Raw genomic sequence first — 21,833 nt, 5'->3', positions numbered from 1 at the left:
AGGGTGATGCAGCACAGGAGCAGTAAATATTTCCCTCAGTTTGAGAACCAAGGTATCAATCCAGTAGGAGAATTGAGGTCAAGTCCAGAGTGCCTGCGCAAACACAAAAGAGCTTGCACCCAATGCTATAAAGGGGTTGTCAATCCCTTCAAAATTGATTGCAAAGTGAGATCTGAATGCGGAAAGTGCAACGAAGTAAAAGTGTAAGGCTGGAAATATGGTGTGAAGTAGACCCGGGGACCATAGTGTTCACTAGAGGCTTCTCTCAAAATAGCAAATAATACGGTGGGTGAACAAATTACTGTCGAGCAATTGATAGAACCGCGCAAAGTCATGACGATATCTAAGGCAATGATCATACATATAGACATCACGTCCGAGACAAGTAGACCGATACTTTATGCATCTACTACTATTACTCCACACATCGACCGCTATCCAGCATGCATCTAGTGTATTGAGTTCATGACGAACAGAGTAACGCCTTAAGCAATATGACGTGATGTAGAGGGATAAACTCAAACTAATGATGTAACCCCCATCCTTTTACCCTTGATGGCAACAACACGATGCGTGCCTCGCTATCCCTTCTATCACTGGGTGAGGTCACCGCACGGTATGAACCCAAAACCAAGCACTTCTCCCATTGCAAGAATCATAGATCAAGTTGGCCAAACAAAACCCACAACTCGAAGAGAATTACAAGGATATGAAATCATGCATATAAGAGACCAGAAGAAACTCAAATAAGATTCATAGATAATCTGATCATAAATCCACAATTCATCAGATCTCGACAAACACACCGCAAAATAAGATTACATCTGATAGATCTCCATGAAGATCATAGAGAACTTTGTATTGAAGATCCAAGAGAGAGAAGAAGCCATCTAGCTACTAGCTAAGGACCCGTAGGTCTATGGTGAAATACTCACGCATAATTGGAGAGGTCATGGTGTTGGTGAAGAAGCCCTCCATATCTGAATCCCCCTCCGACAGGGCACCAGAATGTGCCCCAGATGGGATCTTTTGGAGATAGAAGCTTGCGGCGGTGGGAAAGTATTTTCGTGGATCTCTCACGCAGTTTTGGAATTTTTAGAAATTTATAGGCGGAAGAGGTAGGGCACACGAGCCACAGGGGGCCCACAAGCATGCTAGGCGTGGGCCCCCCTGGCCGCGCCTAGGGGGCTTGTGGGGTCCCTTGATGGCCCCTGCCTTGGTTCTCATGTCCCGTGCGTATCTTCTGTTCCGGAAAAAATCTTTTCGGAACTTTTATTCCATTTGGGCAGCGTTAAAATCCTCCTGTGAAAAGGGTCAAAAACACGGAAAAAACAAGAACTGGTACTTGGCACTGAGTTAATAAGTTAGTCCAAAAAAAGATATAAAAGGCATACAAAACATCCAAAGTTTGACAAGATAATAGCATGGAACCATAAAAAATTATAGATACGTTGGAGACGTATCAAGCATCCCCAAGCTTAACTCCTGCTCGTCCTCGAGTAGGGAAGTGATAAAGAATGAATTTTTGATGTGGAATGCTACTTAGCATAGTTGTCCTTTGTAACTTCTTTCATGTGACATGAATGTTCAGATCAATAAGATTCAAAACAATAGTTTGCTATTGACATGAAAACAATAATACTTCAAGCAAACTAGCAAGGTAATCATGAACTTTCGAAATAACAAGGCCAAAGAAAGTTATCCCTACAAAATAATATAGTCTGGCTATGCTCCATCATCCTCACACAACTAATTTAAATCATGCACAACCCCGGTATTGTCCAAGTAATTGTTTTCGCACTCTTACTTTCTCAAACTTTTTTCAACTCTCACGCAATACATGAGCGTGAGCCATGGATATAGCACTATGGTGGAATAGAGTGTGGTGGTGGTTGTGAGAAAAAAAGGAGGAGATGGTCACATAGACTCAGCGTATCAAAGGGCTATGGAGATGCCCATTAATAGATATCAATGTGAATGAGTAGGGATTGCCATACAAAGGATGCACTAGAGCTATAAGTGTGTGAAAGCTCAAAAGGAGAACTAGTGGGTGTGCATCGAACTTGCTTCCTCACGAAGACCTAGGGAAATTTTGAGGAAGCCCATCATTGGAATATACAAGCCAAGTTATATAATGAAAATTCCCACTAGCATATGGTGGTGACAAAACAAGAGGCTCTCAATCATGAAGAACATGGTGCTATCATGAAGCACAAGTGTGGAAAGAGATAGTAGCATTGTCCCTTCTCTCTTTTTCTCTTTTTTTTGTTTGGGCTCTTGGGCCTCCTTTTCTCTTTTTTTATTTTGGGAAACTTTGGCCTATTTTTTTTATTTCCTCACATGGGACAATGCTCTAATAATGATGATCATCACACTTTTATTTACTCAAGGCTCAAAGCTCAGAACGATGATGACTCTATAGGAAATGCCTCCGGCAGTGTACCGGGATGTGCAACGATCTAGCTTGGCGTATGACGTTGAAACTGTTGGGGAACGTCGCATGGGAAACAAAAAATTTCCTACCCGCACGAAGACCTATCATGGTGATGTCCATCTACGAGAGGGGATATTCCATCTACGTACCCTTGTAGACCGCACAGCAGAAGCGTTAAGAAACATGGTTGATGTAGTGGAACGTCCTCACGTCCCTCAATCCGCCCCGCGAACCGTCCCGCGATCAGTCCCACGATCTAGTGCCGAACGGACGGCACCTCCGCGTTCAGCACACGTACAGCTCGACGATGATCTCGGCCTTCTTGATCTAGCAAGAGAGACGGAGAGGTAGATGAGTTCTCCGGAAGCGGGACGGCGCTCCGGAGGTTGGTGATGATCTTGTCTCAGCAGGGCTCCGCCCGAGCTCCGCAGAAACGCGATCTAGAGGTAAAATTGTGGAGATATGTGGTCGGGCTGCCGTGGCAAAGTTGTCTCAAATCAGCCCTAAAACCTCCGTATATATAGGGGGAAGAGGGGGAGCCTTGCCTTGGGGTCCAAGGACCCCCAAGGGATTCGGCCGAGCCAAGGGGGGCAACCCTCCCCTTCCAAACCGAGTCCAACTAGGTTTGGAAGGAGGAGTCCTTCCCCCTTTTCCCACCTCCTCCTTTTTTTCTCTTTGATTTTCTTCCTATGGCGCATAGGGCCTTCTTGGGCTGTCCCACCAGCCCACTAAGGGCTGGTGTGCCACCCCCAAGGCCTATGGGCTTCCCCGGGGTGGGTTCCCCCCCCCCCCGGTGAACACCCAGAACCCATTCGTCATTCCCGGTACATTCCCGGTAACTCCAAAAACCTTCCGGTAATCAAATGAGGTCATCCTATATATCAATCTTCGTTTTCGGACCATTCCGGAAACCCTCATGACGTCCGTGATCTCATCCGGGACTCCGAACAACATTCGGTAACCAACCATATAACTCAAATACGCATAAAACAACGTCGAACCTTAAGTGTGCAGACCCTGCGGGTTCGAGAACTATGTAGACATGACCCGAGAGACTCCTCGGTCAATATCCAATAGCGGGACCTGGATGCCCATATTGGATCCTACATATTCTACGAAGATCTTATCGTTCGAACCTCAGTGCCAAGGATTCATATAATCCCGTATGTCATTCCCTTTGTCCTTCGGTATGTTACTTGCCCGAGATTCGATCGTCAGTATCCGCATACCTATTTCAATCTCGTTTACCGGCAAGTCTCTTTACTCGTTCCGTAATACAAGATCCTGCAACTTACACTAAGTCACATTGCTTGCAAGGCTTGTATGTGATGTTGTATTACCAAGTGGACCCCGAGATACCTCTCCGTCACACGGAGTGACAAATCCCAGTCTCGATCCATACTAACTCAACGAACACCTTCAGAGATACCTCTAGAGCATCTTTATAGTCACCCAGTTACATTGTGATATTTGATACACACAAATCATGCCTCCGGTGTCAGTGATTTATATGATCTCATGGTCATAGGAACAAATACTTGACACGCAGAAAATAGTAGCAACAAAATGACACGATCAACATGCTACGTCTATTAGTTTGGGTCTAGTCCATCACGTGATTCTCCTAATGACGTGATCCAGTTATCAAGCAACAACACCTTGTTCATAATCAAAAGACCCTCACTATCTTTGATCAACTGGCTAGCCAACTAGAGGCTTGCTAGGGACAGTGTTTTGTCTATGTATCCACACATGTATACAAGTCTTTATTCAATACAATTATAGCATGGATAATAAACGATTATCTTGATACAGGAATTATAATAATAACTATATTTATTATTGCCTCTAGGGCATAATTCCAACAGTCTCCCACTTGCACTAGAGTCAATAATCTAGCCTTCACATCATCATGCGAATTACATTGTAATAAATCTAACACCCATACAGTTCTGGTGTCGATCATGCTTTATCCGTGGAAGAGGTTTAGTCAACGGGTCTGCTACATTCAGATCCGTGTGCACTTTGCATATATTTACGTCCTCCTCTTCGACGTAGTCGCGGATGAGGTTGAAGCGTCGTTTGATGTGTCTGGACTTCTTGTGAAACCGTGGTTCCTTTGCTAGGGCAATGGCACCCGTGTTGTCACAGAACAATGTTATTGGATTTAGTGCGCTTGGCACTACTCCAAGATCCGTCATGAACTGCTTCATCCAGACACCCTCCTTAGCCGCCTCCGAGGCAGCCATGTACTCCGCTTCACATGTAGAATCTGCTACGACGCTCTGCTTGGAACTGCACGAGCTTACCGCACCCCCATTAAGAATAAATACATATCCGGTCTGCGACTTAGAGTCGTCCGGATCTGTGTCAAAGCTTGCATCGACGTAACCTTTTACGGCGAGCTCTTCGTCACCTCCATACACGAGAAACATCTCCTTAGTCCTTTTCAGGTACTTCAAGATATTCTTGACCACCGTCCAGTGATCCACTCCTGGATTACTCTGGAACCTACCTGCCATACTTATGGCCAGGCTAACGTACGGTTTAGTGCACAACATTGCATACATGATAGAACCTATGGCTGAAGCATAGGGGACGGTGCTCATATGCTCTCTATCCTCATCAGTTGCTGGGCACTGAGTCTTACTCAATCTCATACCTTGTAAAACTGGCAAGAACCCTTTCTTGGACTGTTCCATTTTGAACCTCTTCAAAACTTTATCAAGGTATGTGCTTTGTGAAAGTCCTATCAGGCGTTTTGATCTATTCCTGTAGATCTTAATGCCTAGAATGTAAGCAGCTTCTCCTAGGTCCTTCATAGAGAAACTTTTATTCAAGTAATCCTTTATGCTCTCCAAAAACTCTACGTTGTTTCCAATCAGCAATATGTCATCCACATATAATATTAGAAACGCCACAGAGCTCCCACTCACTTTCTTGTAAATACAAGATTCTCCAACCACTTGTATAAACCCAAATGCTTTGATCACCTCATCAAAGCGTTTGTTCCAACTCCGAGATGCTTGCACCAGTCCATAAATGGATCGCTAGAGCTTGCACACCTTGTTAGCATTCTTAGGATCGACAAAACCTTCGGGTTGCATCATATACAACTCTTCCTTAAGGAAACCGTTAAGGAACGCCGTTTTGACATCCATCTGCCAGATTTCATAATCGAAAAATGCAGCTATTGCTAACATGATTCTGACGGACTTAAGCATCGCTACGGGTGAGAATGTCTCATCGTAGTCAACTCCTTGAACTTGTGAAAAACCCTTTGCCACAAGTCAAGCTTTATAAACGGTCACATTGCCGTCAGCGTCCGTCTTCCTCTTAAAGATCCATTTGTTCTGAATAGCCTTGCGGCCCTCAGGTAGTACTTCCAAAGTTCACACTTTGTTCTCATACATGGATCCTATCTCGGACTTCATGGCTTCTAGCCATTTGTTGGAATCTGGGCCCACCATTGCTTCTTCATAACTTGCAGGTTCATTGTTGTCTAACAACATGATTGAAAAAACGGGATTACCGTACCACTCTGGAGCAGCACGTGGTCTCGTCGACCTGCGTGGTTCGACATAAACTTGAACCGGAGTTTCATGATCATCATCATTAACTTCCTCCTCAACCGGCGTTGCAATGAGAGAGGTTTCCCCTTGCCCTGCGCCACCACCTAGAGGGATGAGAGGTTCGACAACCTCATCAAGTTCTATCTTCCTCCCACTCAATTCTCTCGAGAGAAACTCCTTCTCGAGAAAAGCTTCATTTTTAGCAACAAACACTTTGCCCTCGGATTTGATATAGAAGGTGTACCCAACTGTCTCTTTTGGGTAACCTATGAAGATGCACTTTTCCGCTTTGGGTTCCAGCTTTTCAGGCTGAAGCTTTTTGACATAAGCATCACATCCCCAAACTTTAAGAAATGACAACTTTGGCCTTTTGCCATACCACAGTTCGTATGGTGTCGTCTCGACGGAATTTGATGGTGCCCTATTTAAAGTGAATGCAGTTGTTTCTAATGCATAACCCCAAAACGATAACGGCAAATTGGTAAGAGACATCATAGATCGCATCATCTCTAATAAAGTATGATTACGACGTTCGGACACACCATTACGCTTTGGTGTTCCAGGTGGTGTCAACTGTGAAACAATTCCGCATTGTCTTAAGTGAGCACCAAGCTCGAAACTCAGATATTCACCCCCACGATCAGACCGTAGGAACTTGATCTTCTTGTTACGATGATTTTCAACTTCACTGTGAAATTGCTTGAACTTTTCAAATGTTTCAGACTTGTGCTTCATTAAGTAGACATAACCATATCTACTCAAATCGTCAGTGAAGGTGAGAAAATAACGATATCCGCCGCGTGCCTCTACGCTCATCGGACCGCACACATCGGTATGTATGATTTCCAACAAGTCACTTGCATGCTCCATTGTTCCGGAGAACGGAGTTTTAGTCATCTTGCCCATGAGGCATGGTTCGCACGTGTCAAGTGAATCAAAGTCAAGTGACTCCAAAAGTCCATCGGCATGGAGTTTCTTCATGCGCTTTACACCAATATGACCTAAGCGACAGTGTCATAAAAATATGGCGCTATCATTGTTAACTCTAACTCTTTTGGTCTCAATGTTATGTATGTGTGTATCACTATCAAGATTCAATATGAACAATCCTCTCACATTGGGTGCATGACCATAAAAGATGTTACTCATAGAAATAGAACAACCATTATTCTCTGACTTAAAAGAATAACCGTCTCGCAATAAACAAGATCCAGATATAATGTTCATGCTCAACGCAGGCACTAAATAACAATGATTCAAGTTCATAACTAATCCTGATGGTAAATGAAGTGAAACTGTGCCGACGGCGATTGCATCAACCTTGGAACCATTTCCTACGCGCATCGTCACTTCATCTTTCGCCAGCCTTCGTCTATTCCGCAGTTCCTGTTTCGAGTTGCAAATATGAGCAACAGAACCGGTATCGAATACCCAGGCACTACTACGAGAGCCGGTTAAGTACACATCAATAACATGTATATCAAATATACCTGATTTTTCTTTGGCCGCCTTCTTATCAGCCAGATACTTGGGGCAGTTGCGCTTCCAGTGACCCATACCCTTGCGATAGTAACACTCTGTTTCAGGCTTAGGTCCAGCTTTGGGTTTCTTCGTCGGATTGGCAACAGGCTTGCCGCTCTTCTTTGAATTACCCTTCTTGCCTTTGCCGTTTCTCTTGAAACTAGTGGTCTTATTCACCATCAACACTTGATGCTCTTTACGGAGTTCAGACTCTGCTACTTTCAGCATCGCAAACAACTCGCCGGGTGACTTGTTCATCCCTTGCATGTTGTAGTTCAACACAAAGCCTTTATAGCTTGGCGGCAGTGATTGAAGGATTCTGTCAGTGATAGCCTCTTGCGGGAGTTCAATCCCCAGCTCAGCTAGACGGTTTGAGTACCCAGACATTTTGAGCACATGTTCACTGACAGACGAGTTCTCCTCCATCTTGCAAGCATAGAATTTATCGGAGGTCTCATACCTCTCGATCCAGGCGTTCTTCTGAAAGATGAACTTCAACTCCTGGAACATCTCAAATGCTCCATGACGCTCAAAGCGACGTTGAAGTCCCGGTTCTAAGCCATACAAGACTGCACATTGAACTATTGAGTAGTCCTCCTTACGCGCTAACCAAGCGTTCTTAACATCCTGATCAGCCGTAGCGGGTGGTTCATCTCCTAGCGCAGCATTAAGGACATAATCCTTCTTCCCAGCTTGTAAGATTAGCTTAAGATTACGAGCCCAGTCTACAAAGTTGCTTCCATCATCTTTCAACTTAGCTTTCTCTAGGAACGTATTAAAATTCAGGGTGACTGTCGCGTGAGCCATGATCTACAACACAAATATATTCAAAGTGGACTTAGACTATGTTCAAGATAATTAGAGTTTAACTTAATCAAATTACTCGCTAAACTCCCACTCAAAAAGTACATCTCTCTGGTCATTTGAGTGGTTCATGATCCACTGACACTAGCTCAAGTCCGATCATCACGTGAGTTGAGTATAGTTTCAGTGGTAAGCATCCCTATGCTAATCATATCATCTATATGATTCATGATCGACCTTTCGGTCTCATGTGTTCCGAGTCCATGTCTGCACATGCTAGGCTCGTCAAGCTTAACCCGAGTGTTCCGCGTGCGCAACTGTTTTGCACCCGTTGTATGTGAACGTTGAGTCTATCACACCCGATCATCACGTGGTGTCTCGAAACGACGAACTGTAGCAACGGTGCACAGTCGGGGAGAATACAATTTCGTCTTCAAATTTTAGTGAGAGATCACCTCATAATGCTACCGACGTTCTAAGCAAAATAAGGTGCATAAAAGGATTAACATCACATGCAATTCATAAGTGACATGATATGGCCATCATCACGTGCTCCTTGATCTCCATCACCAAAGCACCGGCACGATCTTCTTGTCACCGGCGCCACACCATGATCTCCATCAACGTGTCGCCATCGGGGTTGTCGTGCTACTCATGCTATTACTACTAAAGCTACATCCTAGCAAAAGAGTAAACGCATCTGCAAGCAAAAACGTTAGTATAAAGACAACCCTATGGCTCCTGCCGGTTGCCATACCATCGACGTGCAAGTCGATATTATCTACTACAACATGATCATCTCATACATCCAATATATCACATCACATCGTTGGCCATATCATATCACAAGCATACCCTGCAAAAACAAGTTAGACGTCCTCTAATTTTGTTGTTGCATGTTTTACGTGGTGACCATGGGTATCTAGTAGGATCGCATCTTACTTACGCAAACACCACAACGGAGATATATGAGTTGCTATTTAACCTCATCCAAGGACCTCCTCGGTCAAATCCGATTTAACTAAAGTTGGAGAAACTGACACTTGCCAGTCATCTTTGAGCAACGAGGTTACTCGTAGCGATGAAACCAGTCTCTCGTAAGCGTACGAGTAATGTCGGTCCAAGCCGCTTCAATCCAACGATACCGCGGAATCAAGAAAAGACTAAGGAGGGCAGCAAAACGCACATCACTGCCCACAAAAACTTTTGTGTTCTACTCGAGAAGACATCTACGCATGAACCTAGCTCATGATGCCACTGTTGGGGAACGTCGCATGGGAAACAAAAAATTTCCTACGCGCACGAAGACCTATCATGGTGATGTCCATCTACGAGAGGGGATATTCGTTCTACGTACCCTTGTAGACCGCACAGCAGAAGTGTTAAGAAACGCGGTTGATGTAGTGGAACATCCTCACGTCCCTCGATCCGCCCGGCGAACCGTCCCGCGATCAGTCCCACGATCTAGTGCCGAACGGACGGCACCTCCGCGTTCAACACACGTACAGCTCGACGATGATCTCGGCCTTCTTGATCCAGCAAGAGAGACGGAGAGGTAGATGAGTTCTCCGGCAGCGTGACGGCGCTCCGGAGGTTGGTGATGATCTTGTCTCAGCAGGGCTCCGCCCGAGCTCCGCAGAAACGCGATCTAGAGGTAAAACCGTGGAGATATGTGGTCGGGCTGCCGTGGCAAAGTTGTCTCAAATCAGCCCTAAAACCTTCGTATATATAGGGGGAAGAGGGGGAGCCTTGCCTTGGGGTCCAAGGACCCCCAAGGGATTCGGCCGAGCCAAGGGGGGCAACCCTCCCCTTCCAAACCGAGTCCAACTAGGTTTGGAAGGAGGAGTCCTTCGCCCTTTTTCCCACCTCCTCCTTTTTTTTATTTTCTCTTTGATTTTCTTCCTATGGTGCATAGGGCCTTCTTGGGCTGTCCCACCAGCCCACTAAGGGCTGGTGCGCCACCCCCAAGGCCTATGGGCTTCCCCGGGGTGGGTTGCCCCCCCCCCCCCCGGTGAACACCCGGAACCCATTCGTCATTCCCGGTACATTCCCGGTAACTCCGAAAACCTTCCGGTAATCAAATGAGGTCATCTTATATATCAATCTTCGTTTCCGGACCATTCCGAAAACCCTCGTGACGTCCGTGATCTCATCCGGGACTCCGAACAACATTCGGTAACCAACCATATAACTCAAATACGCATAAAACAATGTCAAACCTTAAGTGTGCAGACCATGCGGGTTCGAGAACTATGTAGACATGACCCGAGAGACTCCTCAGTCAATATCCAATAGCGGGACCTGGATGCCCATATTGGATCCTACATATTCTACGAAGATCTTATCGTTTGAACCTCAGTGCCAAGGATTCATATAATCCCGTATGTCATTCCCTTTGTCCTTCGGTATGTTACTTGCTTGAGATTCGATCGTCAGTATCCGCATACCTATTTCAATCTCGTTTACCGGCAAGTCTCTTTACTCGTTCCGTAATACAAGATCCTGCAACTTACACTAAGTCACATTGCTTGCAAGGCTTGTGTGTGATGTTGTATTACCGAGTGGGCCCCGAGATACCTCTCCGTCACACGGAGTGACAAATCCCAGTCTCGATCCATACTAACTCAACGAACACCTTCGGAGATACCTGTAGAGCATATTTATAGTCACCCAGTTACGTTGCGACGTTTGATACACACAAAGCATGCCTCCGGTGTCAGTGAGTTATATGATCTCATGGTCATAGGAACAAATACTTGACACGCAGAAAACAGTAGCAACAAAATGACACGATCAACATGCTACGTCTATTAGTTTGGGTCTAGTCAATCACGTGATTCTCCTAATGACGTGATCCAGTTATCAAGCAACAACACCTTGTTCATAATCAGAAGACCCTGACTATCTTTGATCAACTGGCTAGCCAACTAGAGGCTTGCTAGGGACAGTGTTTTGTCTATGTATCCACACATGTATACAAGTCTTTATTCAATACAATTATAGCATGGATAATAAAAAATTATCTTGATACAGGAATTATAATAATAACTATATTTATTATTGCCTCTAGGGCATAATTCCAACAGAAACATCTCGCTAGCTATCTTACGATCATGCAATGGCAATATGAGAGTGACGACACAAGTCATGAGGCGGAACGTTGAGAGTTGCATGGCAGTATATCTCGGAATGGCTACGAAAATGCCATAGTAGGTAGGTATGGTGGCTCTTTTGAGGAAGGCATGTGGTAGGTTTGTGCACCGGCGAAAATTGCGCGGTACTAGAGAGGCTAGCAATGGTGGAAGGTGAAAGTGCATCTATACTATGGACTCACATTAGTCATGAAGAACTCACATACTTATTGCGGAAGTTTTTATTAGTAATCAAAACAAAGTGCTAAACGCAGACTCCTAGGGGAAGGGTTGGTAAGTGTTAACCATCGCGTGATCCCGACCGCAACACAAAGGATGACAATCAATAGATCAATTATGCTCCGACTTCCTAACATAGTGGTTCCCCATACGTGCATGTTACGTGAATCACTAACTTCAACACAAGTGTTTCTAGATTCACAACACCCTACTAACATAACTCTTAATATTACCAAATCCACGTCTCAAAACTAATTGAGAGGAATCAAATTTCTCTTTCTACTCAATGCACATGAAGATGGAAGTTTTTGTATCATATTTGGGTACCTATCACCTTTGGGACTACTTTCATAGCATAAGCCAACTACCAAGTCACGCACCGCCGTGCTCTAAAAGATCTAAGTGAAGCACATAGAGCAAAATGGTCTAGCTCAAAAGATATAAGTGAAGCACAATGAGCATTCTAGCAAAATCACGATGAGTGCATGTATCTCTCAAAAGGTGTGCAGCAAGGATGATTGTGACACAAAAAAAAGAAAATACTCCTATGAAACAAGACGCTCCAAGCAAAACACATATCATGTGGTGAATAAAAGTATAGCTCGAAATAATGTTACCGATGGATTGAAGACGAAAGAGGGGATGCCTTCCCGAGGCATCCCCAAGCTTAGGCTTTTTGGTGTCCTTGAATTTGGCTTGGGGTGCCTTGGTCATCCCCAATCTTGAGCTCTTTCCACTCTTTATCCCTTTGTCCATGAGAACATCACCCAAAACTTGAAAACTTCACAACACAAAACTTAAACAGAAACTCGTGATATCATTAGCACAAGAAAACAAAGTACCACCTCTTTTGGTACTATGGAAAACTTGATTTCTATTTATATTGGTGTTAGATTACTGTATTCTCACTTTTCCATGGCTAGTACCCCCCGATACTAACCATAGTTTAATCAAAACAAGCAACCAACTCAACAAAAACAGAATCTGTCAAAAACAGACCAGTCTGTAGCAATCTGTATACTTCGTATACTTCTGGTATCTCAAAAAATCTGAACAATTACGAAGGCCTCGGAAAAAAGCATATAAATCAGAAGAAAAAATAATCAACTCAAAATCTCTTTCTGAATAAAAATGAAAAATCATCTCATGAGCGAAAAGTTTCTGTCTTTTTCCAGCAGGATCAAACAATCATTACCAAGACTAGTCATAAAGGCTTTGCTTGGCTCAAACAAAAAAGAAACACAAAAAACACAATCATAACAGAATTATGAAAGTGTGGACGCAACAAAACAGAAAGAAAAGCATAAATTCATTGGGTTGCCTCCCAACAAGCGCTATTGTTTAACGCCCTTAGCTAGGCATAGAAGCGATAGAATCATGTATCGTCGTCTTTGGTGCTCAAACCATAAGTGGCCCTCATCATGGATTCATAAGGCAATCTTATTTTCTTTCTAGGAAAGTGTTCCATGCCCTTCCTAAAAGTAAATTGAAATCTAATATTCCCTTCCTTCATATCGATGATAGCACCGATAGTCCTTAGGAAAGGTCTACCAAGAATAACGGGGCATGTAGGATTGCAATCAATGTCAAGCACAATGAAATCCACAGGTACATAGTAACCATTTGCAATAATAAGAACAACATTGATCCTTCCCATGGGTTTCTTGATAGTAGAATCAGCAAGATGCAAATTAAGAGAACACTCTTCAATCTCATTAAAACCCAGAACATCACATAAAGACTTTGGAATCGCAGAAACACTAGCACCCAAATCACACAAAGCATTGCACTCATAGTTTTTGATTTTGATTTTGATGGTAGGTTCCCACTCATCATGAAGCTTTCTAGGGATAGACACTTCCAATTCAAGTTTCTCTTCAAGAGATTTTATCATAGCTTCGACGATATGATCGGTAAAGGCTTTGTTTTGGCTATAAGCGTGTGGAGAGTTCAACATGGATTGCATCAAATAAATGCATTCAATCAAGGAGCAACTATCATAATTGAATTCCTTGAGATCCACGGTAGTAATTTCATTACTACTCAAAGTGTTAACGTCTTCTACTCCACTTTTACTGCTTTTAGCATCAAGATAGATGGACTCCAAATCATTGGGGCACTTTTCAACCAAAGTGGATTCATATCCAGCCCCATAATAATTAGATTTGACACAAGAAAACAAGGATTCAATGGGAGTCACACCAAGCATTTTAAGATCTTCGTGATTCTCATCACGAGAACACGCCTTTTTAAGCCATTCATGTCTAGCACAAATTTGGATGGTTCTTTCTTGGCTCTCAATCATGGAAACACGCATAGCTTTCAAAGTTTCATCCATGTTGATTTTGGGAGGAGCACATCTAACTTTCAAAGCATCAATATCACTAGACATTCTATCAACGCTCCTAGCCAAATCGTCAATTTTGAGTAGTTTTTCCTCTATGGACGCATTGAAAATCTTTTGAGAGTTGATGAACTCTTTGATATTACTCTCTAGATCAAAGGGAAATCTATTGTAATTTCCATGAGTATTGTTGTAGGAGTTGCCAAAGTTATTAGAGGAGTTACTAGGAAAAGGCCTAGGAACATAGTTTCCTCTAAAGGCATTGTTGTTGCCAAAGTTATTCCTACCAACAAAATTAACGTCCAAGCTAGCGTTGCTACTCTCAATCAAAGAAGACAAACGCATATCATTAGGATCCAAAGGAGCACTTCTATTAGCAACCAAATTCATTAACTCATCCATCTTAGCACTCAACGAGTTAATTTCTTCTATAGTGTGTGCCTTCTTACTAGTAGGTGACCTTTCAGTGTGCCATTGAGTGTAGTTTGTCATGATGTTGTCTAAGAGCTTTGTGGCTTCCCCTAACGTGATTTCCATGAACGTTCCACCTGAGGCGGAGTCCAAGATATTTCTAGAAGCGAAATTCAAGCCAGCGTAAAAGATTTGAATAATCATCCAAAGGCTCAAGCCATGAGCGGGACAATTCCTAATCATTAACTTCATTCTCTCCCAAGCTTGTGCAACATGTTCATGATCAAGTTGCTTGAAATTCATGATATCATTACGGAGAGAGATGATCTTAGCCGTCGGAAAATACTTGGATATATAATCATCTTTGCACTTATCCCAAGAATCGATACTATTTTTGGGCAAAGAAGAAAACCAAGTTTTTGCGCGATCTCGCAACGAGAAAGGAAAAGCTTCAATTTAATCACGTCATTATCCACATCTTTTTTCTTTTGCATATCGCAAAGCTCAATGAAGGTATTGAGATGGGATGCGACATCTTCACTAGGAAGGCCAGAGAATTGCTCTTTCATAACAAGATTCAGCAAAGCGGCATTGATTTCGTATGACTCCGCACTAGTGGCGGGAGAAATCGGAGTACTAATAAAATCATTATTATTAGTATGGCTCCGCACTAGTCACAAAGTTTGGTGTTTTCATTCATGGTGACTTCAGCAAGCAAGCAAACACACAAGCAAACAAAGCGCAAGCGAGAAAAAGGGCGAACGAAAAGGCAAACGAAAAAGGCAAATTGGTGAAGCGGGGGGGGGGAGGAAAACGAGAGGCAACTGGCAAACAAAGTAAATGCAAGAGATGAGTTTGCGACACATACTTGGATGAGTTCTTGACTTGATCTTCCTCCCCGGCAACTGCGCCACAAATTCTTCTGCTATCCCACAGACAACAGCGCCAGAAATTGACACGTTGACATAGGCCGGGCTTGCGTTGGTTTTTCCCTTGAAGAGGAAAGGGTGATGCAACACAGGAGCAGTAATTATTTCCCTCAGTTTGAGAACCAAGGTATCGATCCAGAAGGAGGGTCTCGTCTAGTGCAGAGTACCTGCGCAAACACAAACAAGCTTGCACCCAACGCTTCAAAGGGGTTGTCAATCCCTTCAAGATTGTTTGCAAAGTGAGATCTGAAGGCGGAAAGTGCAACGAAGTAAAAAGTGTAAGGCTGAACATATGGTGTGGAGTAGACCCTCGGGGTCATAGTGTTCACTAGAGGCTTCTCTCAAAATAGCAAGTGTTACGGTGGGTGAACAAATTACTGTCGAGCAATTGATAGAACCGCGCAAAGTCATGACGATATCTAAGGCAATGATCATACATATATGCATCAAGTCCGAGACAAGTAGACCGATACTTTCTGCAGCTACTACTATTACTCCACACATCGACCGCTATCCAGCATGCATCTAGTGTATTGAGTTCATGACGAACAAAGTAACGCTTTAAGCAAGTTGACATGATGTAGAGGGATAATCTCAAACCAATGATGAAAACCCCATCTTTTTACCCTTGATGGCAACAACATGATGCGTGCCTCGCGACCCCTTCTGTCACTGGGTGAGGTCACCGCACGGTATGAACCCAAAACCAAGCACTTCTCCCATTGCAAGAATCATAGATCTAGTTGGTCAGACAAAACCTACAACTCGAAGAGAATTACAAGGATATGAAATCATGCATAAGAGATATCAGAAGAAACTCAAATAAGATTCATAGATCATCTGATCATAAATCCACAATTCAGCGGATCTCGACAAACACACCGCTAAAGAAGATTACATCGGATAGATCTCCATGAAGATCATGCAGAACTTTGTATTGAAGATCGAAGAGAGAGAAGAAGCCATCTAGTTACTAACTATGAACCCGTAGGTCTATGGTGAACTACTCACGCATCATCGGAGAGGTCATGATGTTGATGGAGAAGCCCTCCGTGTCCGAATCCCCCCTCCGGCCGGGCACCAGAACGTGCCCCAGATGGGATCTTGCGGAGACAAAAGCTTGCGGCGGCGAAAAAGTACTTTCGATGATCTCCTGATTTTTTCTGGAATTTATGGGAATATATAGGCGAAAGACCTAGGGCAAAGGGTGTCCAGGGGGCCCACAAGCCTGGATGGCGCGGCCTCCCTCTGGCCGCGGGGTGGGGGCTTGTGGGGCCCCTGAGGCTCCCCTGCCTTGGCTCCCAAGCTTCCCGATCTTCTTCCGTTCTAGAAAAAATCTTTTTGGGGATTTTCTTCCATTTGGACTACGTTTCAAAATCTCCACTGAAAGGGGTCAAAAACATGAAAAAAAACAGGAACTGGCACTTGGCACTGAGTTAATAAGTTAGTCCCAAAAAATATATAAAAGGCATGGAAAACATCCAAAGTTTGACAAGATATTAGCATGAAACCATCAAAAATTATAGATACATTGGAGACGTATCAATAAACTCTTTGATATTACTATCTAGATCAGAGGATAATCTATTGTAATTTCCATGAGTATTGTTGTAGGAGTTGCCAAAGTTATTAGAGGGGTTACTATGAAAAGGCCTAGGAACATAGTTTCCTCTAAAAGCTTTGTTGTTGCCAAAATTATTCCTACCAACAAAATTAACGTCCAAGCTAGCGTTGTTACTCTCAAAAGGAGCACTTCTACTAGCAACCAAATTCATTAACTCATCCATCTTAGCACTCAATGAGTTAATTTCTTCTATATCATGTACTTTCTTACTAGTAGGTGACCTTTCAGTGTGCCACTCAGAGTAGTTTGTCTTGATATTTTCTAGGAGTTTTGTGGCTTCTCCTAATGTGATTTCCATGAACATTCCACCTAAGGCGGAGTCCCAGATATTTCTAGAAGCAAAATGCAAACCAGTGTAGAAGATTTGTATAATCATCCAAAGACTCAAGCCATGAGCGGGACAATTTCTAATCATCAATTTCATTCTCTCCCAAGATTGTGCAACATGTTCATGATCAAGTTGCTTAAAATTCATGATATCATTACGGAGAGAGATAATCTTAGCCGGCGGAAAATACTTGGATATCTAAGCATCTTTGCACTTGTTCCAAGAATCAATACTATTTTGGGGCAAAGATGAAAACCAAGTTTTTGCTTGATCTCGCAATGAAAAAGGAAAAGGCTTCAATTTAATCACATCATTATCCACATCTTTTTTCTTTTGCATATCACAAAGCTCAATAAAGGTATTAAGATGGGATGCGGCATCTTCACTAGGAAAGCCGGAGAATTGCTCTTTCATAACAAGATTCAGCAAAGCATCATTGATTTCGTATGATTCCGCACTAGTGGCGGGAGCAATCGGAGTACTAATAAAATCATTATTATTAGTATTTGAGAAGTCACAAAGTTTGGTGTTTTCGGTCATGGTGACTTCAGCAAGCAAACAAGCACACAAGCGAACATAAAGCAAGCGAGAGAAAACGGCGAACGAAAAAGGCAAATATTTTTGTAAATTTTTGTTTTTCAGAAGTGGGGGAGAGGAAAACGAGAGGCAAAAAAGTAAATGCAAGAGATGAGTTTGCGACACTTACTTGGATGAGTTCTTGACTTGATCCTCTCCGGCAACGGCGCCAGAAATCCTTCTGCTGCCTCTTGAGCTTGCGTTGGCTTTTCCCTTGAAGAGGAAAGGGTGCTGCAGCACAGGAGCAGTAAGTATTTCCCTCAGTTTGAGAACCAAGGTATCAATCCAGTAGGAGAATCGAGGTCAAGTCCAAAGTACGTGCGCAAACACAAAAGAGCTTGCACCCAACGCTATAAAGGGGTTCTCAATCCCTTCAAGATTGATTGCAAAGTGAGATCTGAAGGCGGAAAGTGCAACGAAGTAAAAGTGTAAGGCTGGAAATATGGTGTGAAGTAGACCCTGGGGGCCATAGTGTTCACTAGAGGCTTCTCTCAAAATAGCAAATAATACGGTGGTTGAACAAATTACTGTCGAGCAATTGATAGAACCTCACAAAGTCATGACGATATCTAAGGCAATGATCATACATATAGGCATCACGTCCGAGACAAGTAGACCGATACTTTCTGCATCTAGTACTATTACTCCACACATCGACCGCTATCCAGCATGCATCTAGTGTAGTGAGTTCATGACGAACAGAGTCACGCCTTAAGCAAGATGACATAACGCAGAGGGATAAACTCAAACCAATGATGTAAACCCCATCTTTTTACCCTTGATGGCAACGACATGATGCGTGCCTCGCGACCCCTTCTGTCACTGGGTGAGATCACCGCACGGTATGAACCCAAAACCAAGCACTTCTCCCATTGCAAGAATCATAGATCAAGTTGGCCAAACAAAACCCACAACTCGAAGAGAATTACAAGGATATGAAATCATGCATATAAGAGATCAGAAGAAACTCAAATAAGATTCATAGATAATCTGATCATAAATCCACAATTCATCGGATCTCGACAAACACACCGCAAAAGAAGATTACATCGGATAGATCTCCATGAAGATCATGGAGAACTTTGTATTGAAGATCCAAGAGAGAGAAGAAGCCATCTAGCTACTAGCTATGGACCCGTAGGTCTATGGTGAAATACTCATGCATCATTGGATAGGTCATGGTGTTGGTGAAGAAGCCCTCCGTATCCGAATCCCCCCTCCGACAGGGCACCAGAACGTGCCCCAGATGGGATCTTGCGGAGACAGAAGCTTGCGGCGGCGGGAAGTATTTTCGTGGATCTCTCACGCAGTTTTGGAATTTTTAGGAATTTATAGGCGGAAGAGGTAGGGCCGCGCCTAGGGGGCTTGTGGGGTCCCCTGATGGCCCCTGCCTTGGTTCTCACGTCCCGTGCGTATCTTCTGTTCCGGAATAAATCTTTTAGGAAGTTTTATTTCGTTTGGACACCGTTTAAAATCCTCCTCTAAAAAGGGTCAAAAACACGGAAAATACAGGAACTGGCACTTGGCACTGAGTTAGTAAGTTAGTCCAAAAAAAAGATATTAAAGGCATACAAAATATCCAAAGTTTGACAAGATAATAGCATGGAACCATCAAAAATTATAGATATATTGGAGATGTATCATAGTCGAACGTGTCCTCACATTCCGACACGCTTGCGGTACTCTATCGAGATGGAGCAGACGGGAAACAAGCATCAACACAGATATTCACCACGGCAAATGCACGACATGATGCAGAACCTAATATGATGCATGATCAGTTCAATAATGCAAGCCATGGCATGGCAATTCACCTCACGCAAACGCTACACATTAAGTGAAGCTCGATATGCAACGAGTTGCATATCGACGAAACTCCATGTTTAATTGTTTAGTTCACTCCAGTTAAGGAACACGACAATATTAAATTGTCGTTAACATGGCAAGGTGTGAAGCACAAATTAAGCTACCTATCTAGGCATTTTAAATGAGACCGGAAACAACTTATAGCATCTTCGAGACGACCCCACGCGTTAAATTCTAATTCTGCCCAGATTTGTCCTCATCACATTTTATGTTTGTTAAAAAGAAAAAGAAAGTGGTTCACGTGATTCCACTCGTCGTTCTAGTCCATTTACATATATGGCACATCTCCAACGGAGCTACGGACAAATAACTACGGGCTAATCCGTTTTTAACACGTGGGCACGTAAACCGATGCAAACAGCACACTAAACAGCTTTAAATATGCATGAGAGTTGTAAAATATTAGTCTACACGAAATTCTAGCCAAGTTACATATATAACTTGTCACAATCAGACACACGGATTAAAAGTTACGGGCATTTAAAATCACGGATTTTTCTGAAAAACCTGAAATTAGCAAATTCACGGGAGGAAAAAAATACATGGACCGAATTGCAAGGCTGAAATCGGTCTAAATGTGCGTGTGTGCAAAATAAACAGAACATGGCAAAAATAGGGGTGCACGGGTTTCGAACCCAGGATCCCTTGGGTGTAGTTCGAACGCACTCGCCAGCTCAGCAACACACTATTTGTGATATAAGGGGGATATATTCTAGATGAATCAGAACTACCCTAGGGTGCAGATGTGTTCGCTCGACAAAATAACCAGAGCAAAAACTGGGGTGCCTGGGATTTGAACCCAGCACCTCTCGCTGTGTGAAAGCGCATGCCACCACTAGGCTACGAGCGGATACTGCTACAAAATGGGTTTTTCGTTTGATGAACCACACTTTGACGCTAACTAAAACAAACTAAACAAAAGACAGAGATATCTCTGAATCTATTCGAGGCAAAGGCTAAGTGGGTCAATATCGGCTCGAGCGGAGGAAAAGCATGCGTGCACGAACGCTGGATGGCACAGGTGCCGCTGGACGCTCACCTTCGGCGTGGGATGGATGGTTGAAGCCCCTCTGTGTCTGATGCAGGGACAAATGGTGTTGGCTCGCCGCTCCTGGTGGTCGAATCCGAAGGTCAAACGCAAGCTCCAGCTTGAGGCGGCATTGACGGGAGGCTACAGGGAACCATTGGGCATGGCAGCTCCTGTCCACAATGAGAGAAAGAGAGCTATGTGAGAGAGGAAAGAGATGAAGGAGAGAGGAGATGTGCATGGGGGCAATGGGTCCTACAGGCGAGCGCTGCTCCGGCGGGTCGCCGGTCGTCGAACGGCATGATCGAGTTGGTTGGGCTGGCGCGGGGTTCCGACGAGGCGCACGCTCGAGGAGCTCGGGATGCTCCTGATCCATCGAGCGGGGCATCTCGGGCGCTGACTGCAGCAAGCGAGGGGAGGCACTAGGTTGGAGGAGGAGCTATGGATTGGATAGATTTGGGATCGGGAGGAGGCTCTATGGTTGGCTTGGTTTGCATCTGGGGATCTCGAGGTGGGAGACAGCAGGTGGCGGCGGCTGAGGGGATTGGGGATGGGACAAACCTCCTTTCCTTTAATTAGGGTTGCTACATGTATATATATGCACAAATTGGTTAGGTTAGGGCTATCTCCTCCCTTCGATTAAAATCGAACGGTCGAGATTATTAGGTTAGGGAGTCGAGTTGACAAACCGATGACGGTTTGCGGTAAAACAGGGTTGATCCGGATCCAACGGTCACGGCCACCCGGTTCGGGTCCCGTGAGGTTTTCGGGCTAGGTTGCGTGCAGGTCGGTGCACTGTGCAAAGGGGCTAGGCGGAGATGAGAGGGAAAACAGGCAACCGGCGACAGTGTTCCAATGCCAAAACTTCCGATAATTGACCGACTATGGTGCCGCTATAGGCTTAACGGCTCGGGTATCAAATGGACCCTGATTGCGATGAAATTTGACACGCGGCCTACCTACAACTAAATAAGACCGCACGCCAAGTTTCAACCCAATACGAGAATATTTCATACACACTTTTGA

Source organism: Hordeum vulgare, chromosome 6H (genome assembly GCF_904849725.1).
Source record: "Hordeum vulgare subsp. vulgare chromosome 6H, MorexV3_pseudomolecules_assembly, whole genome shotgun sequence".
NCBI classification, from domain to species: Eukaryota; Viridiplantae; Streptophyta; class Magnoliopsida; order Poales; family Poaceae; genus Hordeum; species Hordeum vulgare.
The sequence above is the reverse complement of the archived record's forward strand: the minus strand, read 5'-3'. Positions refer to the sequence as shown.